This window comes from Rhea americana, unplaced genomic scaffold, assembly GCF_003343005.1.
Source record: "Rhea americana isolate MKP2758 unplaced genomic scaffold, rheAme1 scaffold_367, whole genome shotgun sequence".
Classification (NCBI taxonomy): domain Eukaryota; kingdom Metazoa; phylum Chordata; class Aves; order Rheiformes; family Rheidae; genus Rhea; species Rhea americana.
The window spans coordinates 297,543-312,072 of NW_028186498.1; the positions used below are offsets into that span (position 1 = coordinate 297,543).

General features: G+C 39.9%; 1 protein-coding gene across 1 annotated transcript in view; it reads right to left on the reverse strand.

Annotated features, from left to right (window-relative positions):
* LOC146591662 (teneurin-2-like) overlaps positions 1 to 14,530 on the reverse strand; it is a gene marked incomplete at its 3' end in the record, with an annotated part of 412,163 nt that overhangs the window by 293,435 nt on the left and 104,198 nt on the right. The window lies entirely within an intron of this gene.

Consider the following 14,530-nt stretch of genomic DNA (forward strand, 5'->3'; position numbering starts at 1 on the left):
AAAAAAAAAAAAAAAAAAGAAGAAACGAGCATGAGCCTTCCAGAGAGGAAGATTTTCTAATTGTAATTTTCAAATACTTTACCACTTCACAGAAAACAACCACTTAGAAAACCAAGTCTACAGAGGCAAGAATCACCTGGAAGAACGCAAAAATGAAGATAYATAGCGGCAGTTCATATACTAAGCAAAACTATACTTAAATGCCTATTAATAGGTAACTTTAAGTAATCGGAATTTATTTAAAGTCTTCCGGTTCAGTCACAGACTAGCCACAAGCGATCAGTGTTAAGCATGTCTAGTCCGTGTCTGTATGAGCCCGCTGCAGCCCCGCAACATCACCCAGCCACTGAAGCATTTCAGGGCAAGGTGGGTACGTGCAGACGGACRGAAAGCAGAATCAAGGCCCCGCTTCGCTGCGGGTGCCAAGGCAGGCGGACGCTTCCTCCTGCCTTCAGTGCCCTTCTTCAAATCGGATGCAAAGTAAATAAAAACACTGCAGATAATAATGTTCTCTACAGCTTTTCTTCATCTGGATCAAGGAACCTGGAGGCCTCACCTCCTTCAGATGAAGCTGTCCAGATCTCTTGAATAGTACGTGAACCACCCTCACTAGTACAACAYTGTCACTTACTCAGCTGCAATCGTGCATCACGGTACTGGATCGCTTTGTAAATTCAGGCAGAAGGGAAAAATCGTACCGTGTGCACGGATCTTGTTCACACAAGGATGCCTGCCTGGAAAAATCCTGCTATTACTCTGCAAATAGAGCCCCTTCACAGGACCATGAGGACAGYGAACTCATTTCACGTCCGCTCGCGGGACGTCAGGAGCGGTGCCAGCCTGCTCCGTCCCCAGATTCTCCATCTCCACCGCCAGCGACCGGCCCCAGCCGCTGGGGCGAGCTGGCCTGCCRCTAAGATTTAGCATCTCCTTCGAGAAGGGCCCTCCTTACAGCTTCTTGAGATTAGGAGATGAAGCAAATCAACAGCTCACAGAAGAAAACCCCAGGGAAGGAGGGTAGTGTTATCCGTCGCTGGGAACTCGATTGACCCTGCTGCGCGTCCACAGCGGGCAACCTGGCCCACGAGCTGAAGAAAATGTGCCACCAGCGCTAGTGGCTAAGCAGATGGCCAGGTTTTGGTGTTACAGGGCATATTCTGCCCAGGGTATGCACCGGGCTGGAGCAGGCACTGCACGGGAGCGAAAGCGCTCGCCCCGCAGGACCGTGCCTCCACCTTCACGGCTCGAGGGCGTGTTCTTGCACCATCTAGCACATTGCTGGTGACACTAAGTGACACGGGATAAATAACATCATCCCCTTCGTAGGGGGAAATAAAGAAAACTCCTTCTCTTGAAGAACACACCACCAAAAAAAAGACAGTCACAAGACTGTTTGCTTTTTCACATGCAGCAAAGCCGACTGATTTCCCCACACACACCCCTCATCTCCACTGGCAGAAACCCCTAGAGCATTTTACAAGTTACTGAGATGCAAGATACCTTCAACTGTGACTACTTTCATTAAAGAAAAGCAGTTAATAGTATATGCTCCTTTAAGGTATAGATAACCTCTCATCCAAAAATAGACAGGTGGTATACTATTTTGTAAGAAGTTTAATATAATATAATATACTTGATCATTATGCCCATAATCTACACGCTGTGAATAGTTTCCCAGTAGAGTAGAAAGCCAGCTTTATTTTGAATTTATTTTACATGTTACGAGTATGTCTTTTAAGCTCATTTCCTTTTACAGCAATTTACTACATAATTTATTAAGTATATAAATACTCCCTAAAAGTGTGATTAATTCAGTAATGTACAATTCCACTTATTATCTCAGCTAAAACTAGAAAGCATTACCATATAAGCAAAGGCCACTTGCACCTAACCTCTAGGCACAGGTCTCATTTGGTCTGTAATAAATTATAGGAATTGCCCTTCTAAAGATTAATCTAATCCAGCTGTGATCACTACAAGATGCCTCGGAGGAAGATATCTGAAACCAGTAAYGCACAGACATGGTAAATTTGCCTTGAACACTAAGTCAGCAGTTAGAAACTGGACTAAGTCTAAAACAAAAGGATAGATGCCACTTCCAATCTTGCCACTATAACTCATTATAAGAAGTCAAGGTATTTTTTCACATTCATACAAAACATTCAGTCCTTTTCCAGATTTCTGCTGTGTTCACAGCTGTAACGATTTCTGATGGCATGAGCACCACAGTTTAGATACCAGCACCTGACAGGACCACTATCAGATTTTCCAGACTCCAAAACCAAGTTCACTGACATAATACTGCCCTCCTGCATTTTTGAATTTTTTTATTGTTTACTTAAATTACAATTAAAAAGGAAAACGTTTTAATTTCTATTAAAACTATTTCTATTATAAATGCTCCACTTTTTTTTTGCATTGGCGCATTAGATACCATACTGCATCTTCTGGCGGCTTAAATATATATAAATCAAAGGTACCTTTGCTGTGCAACATACTGGATTTTTAAGTACTTGAGCACAAGTTTTTGCCTCTGTGGCAAAAAAAATAATATTTGCATGAAAAATGCTTGGAAAATTCTTTCCCTTAACATCATGGGTATTACAGTCAGTGCAATACCCCATTTATGATGAAAACAAATTCAGGGAAAAAAACCACAAGGAAAAGAGAAGCTCTTCTTCAGTTACGATGCCTCAAGGTAGAGGAAATCCTCCATGATTCAGGAGGCCAGATAAGAGATGATACTGGCCATTCTCCCCAGGAACTGGAGCAATCTACAGCCAGTTTAAGGCCTAGATTTTTCTCATATTCATAACATTCATGAAGTTCATATAATAAATAATAGATAACATAATAATTACATTGTTATACTATAATAATACAATTATTACTAATAATGTAAGTAAAAATAAAATATTTGCCAGAACTATTTCCCTAATTCTATATCCATTTTCCCCTCCTAATATTCCTTTAATCAACATAGCCTAGTGGGTAATGTAAAATGTCCAGCCGCTGTGGGACAACTCCCAACTGGTAAAATTCACTAAAAGCACCAGAGAGTTGTTCCTTTGGAAGGTACACAATAACAACAACGAGAAAGCTATACCTTGTTCTGGAAATAAAAAAACCTACAGTGGGCAGGTTGACAGTAGCATGGCTTCCCACATGTACGTATACACGTCTGCTGCAAAATAAAGATCTGCAGATGACTTATGCTCTTTAAAGGTTATTAAACTCCAGATAGGGCTAGTCAGGAAAGCTAAACATTTTACAATAATCCAGTACGAAGTTTAACTGCTTAATGGTAATAAACACTACTTTTAYAGAGATTATTTGTGACAAAGAGATCAGGAAGCACTCTACAGACCGTACCGAGAAAGCAYGAGGATACCACAGGCATCTTGAGGCCATCTCCGAAGCGCCGTCGTCCCCCCTGCTATGGTAATACTTGCTACAGCTTAGAATATATATGCACACCGTGAAATTTTGTCAGGATTAATAATTCACTAGTCTCCAGGCAACAATTTTTTCAATTCAAAAGAAACATAATAGTTTTCTTAAAAGTGAAAATATCATCTGTCAGCCTAAGTACCTTCTGGAGAAAACTGACTACCACTGGCCACACACAAATCAATACACAGACAGACAGWCAAGATACCAACGTACAGTTCTGAATCTGCAACACGTTTTCTAGCTTTTCTCATTAATGACAACAAAATCCTTTAATTTTCTGTTTTATAATCCCCCTTCTGCTTTGCTTCTTTCTGACTCAGAGATCGTTGAGCCTAATACCTCAATACAGATGTTTCTCCTTCTGATAGAAAGTCTGTTGATAGTACGATTACAGTAGCTACTTCTTCACTTATAAAAATATGCKAGTTTATAAAACCAGGTATCTAACGCATCTAATGAGATCTCACTCAAGCTCACACTMCTATACAATCACAAATCTACAGTGACCACAGTATTATTAATTACTTCATACAATTTTCCGTGGGTACGCTGARGGTAGCCTCTGAGAGCATCTCCAGCTCTAGCTAATACATCTTCACAGCCTCATGRGGTGAGGTTGTTTTATCCCCATTTTATAGCTCTAAGGCAAGGAAACAGAGCAACCTCTTTCCAGACGGCCCACGACTTTGGGCAGAACTTGTACCACCCCAAATTTCTATTTCCTACATCAGCTTATGGTGATGAACTTTTTCCCCCCTCATGCTCATATGCTGTTTCAGGGAAAAGCATACATTTATCTTTTTTTCCTCAAATGCCGATATTGACTAAGAGCTAAATCGGATTGGGGAKGATAGGGAGAAGGAGTGAAGCGACAAGCACGATTAATATTTRCTCGGCACGGCCCAGGCTGAAAAGTAATTCTTCAGGGTAACATTTGACCTTCTTAAGCAGTCTTTCATTTCTTTTAATTTTTCAAATTTTTCCAAAAACTAGGCAACACTAAAAGGAGAATGCCTTAATTTAGTACAAAGGAATGTGTATTTCCTAAAGAACCATCCATCTCAAAACTTAAAGGAGGCAAGGAAAAGAAAGTATGCAATTCTGTAGGCAATTCTGCTCTCCTCCGCTCCCTTGCCCTTCTGCATTCAGGCTGGGCAGGCTTCACACGACAGTTTAATCAACAAAATGCGCAGGCGACCTTTGTCACCGCAGGCAAAACAAGATCTTTTCTCTAGCATTGCTCGCAGAACCACTCAGCTGTCCCCCTTCTACTCCCCAAACAAATCAACCCTAAGTGGAGAGAATTCATGGAAAATTTCAGCCTAAGTAGTTCAATCTATCAAAGTTCTGAGAACTGACTATAAGAAATGCGAGGCACACTCAACGATACATGACACATTACCATGCAAATAAGATCTTCCTTTCTTAGTCTGCTCTTCATGTATCTGCTTATCTCTAACAAAACGCACCATCTATCATTTAGTCAGCAACGGCTGCTTGTGGCCAAGAACAAATCAGAAATCCGCTGGGTTTTGTGCACTAAACATGTTCAGTGCGTACCTGTATTTGCATAAGTATGTCACACTGCAGTGAGGGCTTCCTGGGCAACCTCCAGCGGAAAGGGAAAAAATCTGCTCTTTTGAGGACTACCTAGGGTCTAGAGATACTGTGAGTATGACCAGTAATCTAACACAATTCTAATCTGATTTTCTGCATTTTTTGAAAAAGTGACAAGAAAACATGAGAAATGGTTCATATTTAAAAACACAACAATACTTTTTTTTTCTATCTGAACAGGACTGGAAATGCTTCTGCAGAYGTGATAATAGACATTTTGGCATTCTGAAATTAGTTGTGCCACATTACTCATGTCAAAATACATTCACGGAAGTAGAAAATTAACCGGGCTATTGTACAGCATGGGGGACTAGCAGAAACTAACTTCCTTATGCTAAAAAGAAAGGCTGAAAGCAACCCACAAAAACAGTGACTGTGGGAAAGATAGCATGAATTCTGCCCTTTTCATCTGCAGCATTAAGTCAGCAACACGGCACCAATACAACTCAAAATGATCTACTTGTCTCCACAATGATGAATAGTGAGTGCATTTGTTGGGATTAAATCTGTATCAATTCACAGCCTATGTTCTCTGATGTRCTCCAATAGGAATATGTGGTTGCCAATGACTAAAGCTCAGGAGCTAGTACTTTCTCTTGTGTAAGTAGTAAAGAAAGAATAGAATATAATACTTCTTAGCAAGTAAAAATTTTCTTAAATTTCCAGCAATATTCTACAGCACTTCTTCACTCTAGCCCAAACACCCACAAAATAAGACAGGTTGCTTTGAATGAGTTGGGTTTTTTCCTTTTTGGATGGGATCTTATAAAGTGGATTCAGAAAGTGCGTTTTCTATGCCCAGTCCAAAGGTGACTAAATATAGGGAATAATTGTATGTCAGTCTCCTTATCATGAATTTCTAGATCAAGTCCATGACAGAAGCACCAAGTTAACAACAAATACAATGCAATTTGTCTACATAACCGTGAGAGCAATGATACAAGATTATGGGAAGAATCATTTTCATATTACTTTTTCATGTTAAACAACCTGCTCACCAGCACCTGATAATATCTCTTGTCACCCATCCATAGCTTTTTCCTATGAAGGGCACTTGGATATCAACCATAGCTCTCCAACAAACTCCAATTTCCAAGATGACTCAGTTAATACATATATAATTAGAAGAATGTGCTCTCCCAATTGAAAGTAGATAGTATTTATTATGTTTATTTCCTATCTGTGCATATTTGTAATGAACAATTAGGTTCATGTTGTACAAAAAGTACGATGATTAGACTATGGTACCGGCAGAATCAAAAAGCTTTGTTTCCATCTCTAAAAATGGTATCAGCMTTTTGCATTCCAGCCTAGCTCATGAAGATGCCCGTCTCCTGTTATAAAAGTGCTTCGGGTATGTAAGAAAAAGCTAGTGAGTTCTCCTTAGTCCCCAGAAAAAAATTTGGTTGTCCAAAAATATACAGATATGAGTATTTGTGGATAAAATCACTTTGCAATAAGTAATCTTCCTGGATACATGAATCTGAGTTCAATTCAATTTAAGAGACATCCCTCGCTACGAAAATCTGTAGGAAACTGCAGATAAATCTGCTAGTGATAATTCGATGGATTAATGAAAAGACTTTTCTTAYTTTTGTTAAATCAAGATTTAAAAAGCACTAAAGAAATACATCACTCTTCTTGACCTGATAAATAAACCTCGTTTTCAAGAAACAGTAGAAGTCACAGGTAATAAAGCTTTCGTACCTTCATATCTGTTTAATTGGAAACTATGGAAATAACTGAATCAGCTGTCATCACAGATGAAATCTTAATTGTTTTCTTTCATACCTTGCTTCACAAGTTTGGAACATGGATACTCTATATTTTATGAAGGTCCCCAGGCACATATAAAGATTTCTCAGCACTAGCAGCTGTCAGCTGTTTAGTCACAAGCAGCTTCTTCACTGTAAACATCATGTCAACTAGAAATAACGGCAATGTAAAATGTGTCCTGCACAGTACAGTATAAGAACTTCAAACCATTACTCGACTCAGGAGCACTGTGTTTACAGTCTGAATGATGTTGCTCGTGACAGGTTTCAGAAGGGCCGGAGGTGCCAGCCTCCAACACTGCATTTCTAACCCCGCTAGGAGCACACCTGGGGACCAACTGGAAGGACTTCCAGCAGGGATGGAAGAAATCCACCCGAAATGGAAACAGCTTTCCAGAAATGCCAAATCCATTCAATATGAGTTTAGTACCACCAGATGAGTTCAAAAATACCATACTCAACAAACCTATATAAAATTTATATCAAACTTTAACAATAATGTAATTAAAATAATTTGAGCACTACAGTCTTGAAGAAAAAGATACATATATTCTAATCAGACACCCATGAAAAGAGAATTAAGTGCTCTGAGACAGTACACCTACCACAAAACAGACACAACCACATTTTCCTTTATTCATCAATTCCATTCATTTTCTGAAGAGATCAAGAAATGTCTTTATTTATTTGATTGAATTATAAATTGCTTTCAGCTTTTCATTTTTAATCCTAGCAAAATAATTAGTTATTTCCACAGCCAGTCAGTTGTGGTATAATAAAAGGAGCAGCTGGCACCAATTCAGATTATCACTGGTCCTGAACTTTGCTACAGATGAAACACACACCCTCACTACGGCACCTCCTCCCCCTTCCAAAGACCGGGATTTGCAGCCCGAGCGCCGAAGGGGCGCGCCGAGCGGCCGGCCGGCAGCTCCCGCCGGACGGGCACCAGCGCCCTCGCCCCACCGGGCTGCCCAGGCTCCCCACCGAATCGAGGAGGCAGGAAATACAATTTCCTTCCCCGCGCCCTCTTTCTGTTCCCGAGAGAAGCATTTTTCGCACACACCAAACACGCCRTTTTTCATCTCTCTCTGCTGGTCGCTGTGTTACCCCAAGCGCCAAGTTCTCCTTCCAGCCGGTGGCGTTCGGGCTCCCGCGCCGGCCGGGCGCGCTGTTCCGCAAACCCGCCTCGTGCCGGGGAAACGCAGCGCTGCTCTGTCACTGCAACCTGCTCCTCTGGTTTTTGGCCTGAATTTCATTCCGTTGCAGTGTTCTAGAATCTCAGTTCCCCCACTTCAAAGTTTAATTTTGAATTATCTTTCCCCTTGCTCTGCAATGAACAAAAAGGAAGATTTGGCATACACGTCAATAAATAGCTCTTAGAGTACGTTTCCTCCAGTCTTCTTCTATTCTGGACTACGATTTTATAAAACTCCATTTTAGCAACAGGGCTGGTCTTTGCCTTTCTGCTATCTTTTCACCTCCACCTTAGTCCAGGATTTTAAGGACTTCAGCAACTGACTTTATTTTGCTCAGTAAGAAAATGGAGGTGCAACCACTCTAAGCAGTAAGTTTACCTGCTGTGTGATTCTTGTAAGAAGTGATATTAAGTTAATTCCAACTAAAAATGATTTTGTCAAATCTTCCTACACATATGAGGAAAACATTGACTCTGCTTTTAAAAGCTCATTTTCCCCAGTATGTCATGGCAAAAGAACTTGGTTTTGCTTTCCTTTATAAAAACAACAAACAAAAAAGACTATTTGAAGACAAAACAAACAAATTGACTAATTCAACATCAATTGGAAAAAATGTTTTACTTACTTATTGATCAGAAAGTTTCTGCAGACAATTTTTTCTAACATAAAATTTATATATTATTTATTTATTTTACTAGTTAGGAGAAAAAGTGCAACACTGACCAGTCTTCTGGCTAATCCTAATTTTGAGACATTTCTAAACAGGAAAATACGAGAAATAAGGGGAAATAACTATCAACTTTTCAAGTCTTATAAACACAAACAAAACCTTAGTGGAAGAATGATTTCCGTTTGTCTCACTGAAGTGCTGACTCCTCCTAATGAKAGTTTAAATATCAGCAGTAATTCATTAATTCACTGCTTACCAAAGCAAAGTAGCAAAGCAGATGAGGGAACTGATCTATTTAACAATCTTCCAATCACGGTATCTTAGCAGGGTGTCCCTTAGGAGACACCGCTTTCCTCCACAGTCTGCTTTATAGAAAGAGACTAAAGATGAAAGCTGAATGYTCAGGTGCTCCAACACCACGCAACATAYAATTTTTTTATATATATGTATATGTATACATGTATAAATATGTCTCTGTGTGTATGTATACATGTAGGGGTATACGCATGGTATATATATACTTTATATAAATACACACATACAATAAAATTTAGAGCAAAACAACTTCAGGGTTCAGGAAAATCAGGACTCCAAAGAAGATGTAGCCATGCTTTTGTCTTAATTAGAAACCTCTTTGAACTCTGGTGACAAGCAGATCACAGGCCGGAGAAGCTCAGCAGAACCTTCCTTGATGTATGTGCAGTATTTGTACATCACAGAAGTATCACAGATCTCAAGGAGACTGAGTCAGAGCTTTTGTGCACAGATATTAAAAGACTTTTCTCCAGCCTTCCTTCCCAAGCCAGCCAGCGGTACTATTAACACCAACGTGTGTCATTACCTCACTCACAGTAACTGGTTCAGGTTGTTCTCCCAACTTTCCCCTTGTCTCACATCAGTAAGCTCCTGGTATGAATCTCCTTTCCCAACAATTCAGCTCAGGATACTGATCTGTGTGGCTGAAGTTACACAAGAACAGACACTGTTCTGCTTGCTCTTCCCCTTGCACCTAAACACCAGGGTTCCCTATTTGGGACTGGATGGTCACCAGAGGAGAGTTATTTGCAGACATTGCCACCTCATCAGTGCAACAAGACCAGCCATTCCAATATAGCATATCCCAAATCAAAGGTAAATACATCTGACACGGGTAAAACACAATGCTGCATTCATTTTGTTGTTGTTRTTATTATTTTTTACTTCTCCCAAATTGTGATCTCGATAACTATTTAACAAACACAAGACATTAATATTGGACTACTAGGTTTACATTTTAACATACACACAAGACACTGTTATTGCTACTTTTTTCATGCCTACTATACTGTTACTATACTATACTGATACTTCCAGAATCTACAATACTAAGGTTTTCAATAGTACCTAAGAACTAATGGTAATCATCAAAGCCATTTTACCTTTGCTTATTTCTGTATCTTCACTATCTTCAGTTTTAAAACAAAATCTTAGCAAGTCACTAACATTAACAGATAATACAGTAAATCTACAAAGATAGCCAGAGCAAAATCTGCTTTGCTTGAAAGTCAGTTACTGTGCAGGTTGTTTTATCTAACTATTTTTAACACACACTTCATCTTACTTTGTAAGTGCTTTTACTTGTTTCACAAGTGCCTTGCAGATCAGGTGAAATGATAAATTCACATTGCACTGATAAAGGTCAAGTATACCTAGACATCATACGATGCCATTAATATTTTTACTTTGCAGACTCCAATTACAGAACTCATTGGGTTTAGCAGAGGGAGCTCAGATTGGATTATTCATTAATCCTCACAWTAGTTCTCACTTTTTAACCTATCAGCCATTTGCAAAGAGTCATTTTAGGCTTGTCCTTTTATTTCTTTTTTGGCCATACAGGTGTCACAGGTAGTTTTCAACCTGAAACCTGTTTCTTGTGCAAGGGAGTAGGCAGTAGGTAAGAACAGCTCTAAAGACCACAGATAGTAAAAATCTCTATCATGGTTACAGATTTTGGAGAAGAGATATTGCCAGTTTTTCACTCAATCCTTTTTTTCCATTACGTGAATACTGACAGAAATGACATGGCTGTGGAGTACTGCTGCATATCTCTTGCCTGTGGCCTTTTAGTCACTGCCTTCTCTGAAAAAAATGTCTTCTTAATTATTTGAGTAGTAAAGTGCATGAAGTAAGTTGGCCAGTAAATTCAGGGGGCTTAACCAGCTGCAACAGGGCCCTGGATACTTCACAGATTTAGCCATCACTTTCAGAGCAATGTAGCTCTGGTTCAGCTAAACATATTAAAACTTGACAGCACATATACTTGAATTTCGTATTTGTGCTTCTTAAAGGCATATTGTTGCTCTATCTTCTTCCTTGTCATCTCTTAAATGACTTTAAAACAGGAAAAAAGTGTTTATGTTGGCAAGGTATTCTTGATGTAAGTTCTGCAACTTTCCTTTGTCACTAAAACTGACCATGGGATCTGTTCCACAGCATTTATTTTTTCTTCTGGTAGGCTTCTTTACTGGGAATGTGGGGAACAATGTGCACAGACATATAATCAAGGGAAAAGCCATTCCCTTCCTCAATGGGGAAGTCAAAAGGAAGAACCCTTAAACCAAATCAGACAACACACTAGAAGTTCCCAACAGATTCTGATATGCAAAGTCAAAGGAGAGGCCTACAGCTCCAGAAGAACACAGTACCAATCAACTTGCGGTCCTGTAAGTCACCTGGTGGTGATTTAAGTCATCCAAAATGGGGGACCTAGAAATCAMGTCATTCAAAGTCAATCATATTCTCTATAGAGGGGAAAGATAAAGAAAGAATTGATCTGCATAAAATGACCTGTTAAAAAAGTCAAACACTGATCTAATCATATTGGCTGTTGAATCTGAAGAAAGGACTACTAAAATCTAAAAATACACAGACACCGGGCACTACACATCCTCAGGAACTGCTCACCTCAGTAAATCCTAGGTACAATGAATTCCTAGGTGAATGGACCACATACATACCATAATTTACCAGTGTGCCTTTGCTAGCAGGATCGATAGCTCCTTTGCTAGCACTGGAGTCTACACACTGCCCATCCTGCGGGGYCGGCTAGATGGCAGGCACATCCAGCCAGGAGCAGTAACGCCTGACTGCAGAAGGCTGGAGGAGAGAATTTGCAGACAGTGATCGTCAGGCACATACCCTCCGCTAGCCCACCCAGCGGAGCTGCCGGAAAAGGAGGAAAGCACTGCTAGTTCCTTTCCACATTACCTAATATTTTGGCCTTTTACTAATGACCTATTTAACAATACTTCCCTTTTCAGCTTCGCACCGTAGGCACACCACACAGCAACTGGGTAATCCTGTAGAAGGTTTATTTCCATTACATACTAATGTCACTGCTATTCTTCTGCGAGCTGCAGCAAACTGCCCTGCGTAGAAGGGAGACAGAACCCGACACAATTCTCCTTTTCTGAACACCCCAGGCCTTCAAAAGCACCGGTGAGACTCTTGTGGTCACTGCATGCTCCCACCTTAAGAACAGACGTGGCCCTGTATAAGGTTTAAGTAACGTCTAGCTTCCTCTCAAGCAATGGACTGTTTATCTACCAAACACAGAACACAGCCAACTTCTGTAAGTTTCAGACRTTACATTTATTTCAAAATGCTTGGCATTATTAATCCTTTTTATATTGTTAATATAAAGATTCTCTTCAGAACCTCAGAAAAACCAGAAAGTTTATTTTTTTCTTGCTTTTTTTGCATTGCATGCACTGATGAACTAGCCTGCTCAGCAAGCATTTAACAGATTAGACACTTGAACATGGTTTCAGGCAATGCTCTCTCATGTTTCTGCGTATTGCCTGATAAACACTTCAAAGTAAACCGCTCATAAATATGAAATGAAAAGCCGAGAAGTCGTTATGCACAGCTTTGAGATACAAATCTCTTTATTCCCCTCTGAAGTGGGGTTTGATTGACATAATGAGTCATAGATCCTGTCCAGGGACACACTGCCTTATCCCYTTTTCCTCAGGAGACAGGGAGTCTTTAAAGAAATCCACTTCAGAACTTTCTGATAGACAGTTACAAAAAAGTTGAACACTACACAGATTTATTATTTTGTATTAATACCTACTTTAACAACTATGACATATGTCAAAATTGATTCCAAATCCTYGAACAGGCCCTAATAACTAAAACTTTTAAAGGAGACCAAAGGCAAGCTGTATATTTTATCTAGTTATCACTGACATGATAACACAGGCCTCGATTCTCCAAACAAAGGAAGAATCTCAGAGCCGCAGAGAACCCCACAGGTTTCACCGGATCACCCAAGGGTTGCGGCTGGATGGCACCTCTAAAATAATCTAGTGCAATGCCCTGCTCAAGCAGGGTCACCTACAGCAGGCTGCCCAGGGCTGTGTCCAGTCAGGTTTTGAATGTCTCCAAGCACGAAGACTCCACAACCCCTCCGGGCAACCTGCGCCAGTGCTCCATCACTCTCACAGGGAATGTTTTTTTTTTTTTTAATTTAAATACTCAAATGGTTTCAGTCAGTCTTATTTTACATTCAGATTTTCTTACAGTCTTATATTAAAATAAAGAATTTTAATACTACTCCCTGTAGTTGCAGAGATCTGTGTATTCACAGGGCCTCTTTGCAACATTGCAGATTAAGGGATAGGTAGAGCCTTACCTACTCAGGAACAGCTATTCCTAATACAGCTTCATGAATAAACCACTAGGTGAGCCCTATTGACTTGTACTAGTACATTGCTGCATCTCACGTGGTACCCACACAAATGGCTCCTGCCTTGTGTCTTCCTTCAGCGAAACTGCATCTCCTGCACTTGCGGCACAGACCCTTCTTCTGTGCGACTCACTTCCTAGACCTGCCTCGCGGYGGGGTCAGAGAGGAGGGGCGAGGCGATAGCCAGGGGCTGCCACCACCGGAGGAATCCCTCGTCTCCAAGACCCTCATTAGATGGCATATTTATCAGGTACACACCACGGATCGTCACGTAACATACTTCACAGGTCCGTGCTGGGAGGGAGATAAGACTTTCAGGCAAAAAGGAACAGTTAAAATCATCTAGCCTGAAAAACCTCTGAAATGCTAATTTAGATATTGCTGTTAGTGAATGATACCAATTTGAAAGCGAGAAGAACCACTGCATGTGTAATCATCTACCATTCCTACTCCACAGAAGTCTAGCTCCGAGCCATCACAGTGAACCTGCTCATCACTAGCTCTATAAACAAAATCCTCGTGTCAAGTTGCTACCCTAAAATGTTACATTTGCAACCTGTATTTGCAGTATTTTGCAGTCTTTTCTGAATTAATCCAGTCTAAATTGAAATGCAAATTCTGGCATCTTATTTGCCATCCATACTGTATATATTAAATGTATACATCTTTACTGACTTCCATCAGTCAAAACTCCCTATGAAATAAGCATACATAACATAAGCAAGACCGATCACTTGCCATGGCTCTTTCATTTGTTGAGAGCAGTTGTTGTTATTAGCATTAGAAATGAAACATTTATATAATTTTTACAATCATATGCAATGCTAGGACTTACGTAAGTGCTAACATAATGTAAGTTCTAACATAAAACTGTTCACTATGCATTCAAAAATAGTTTTGTTTTGCCAATAAAAATGAAAAGGATCTCATCGTGAAAAATCATATGGTAAAAAAACGAAATAGTAAAAAGACTAAAAATTAAAAGAATTAACTTTATATTCCATGTAAATAATGAAACATTCAGGCCTGATTTTGTAGTAAAGAGGCTTTTTGACTTTTTTTTTTTTTTTTTTTTTTTTTTTTT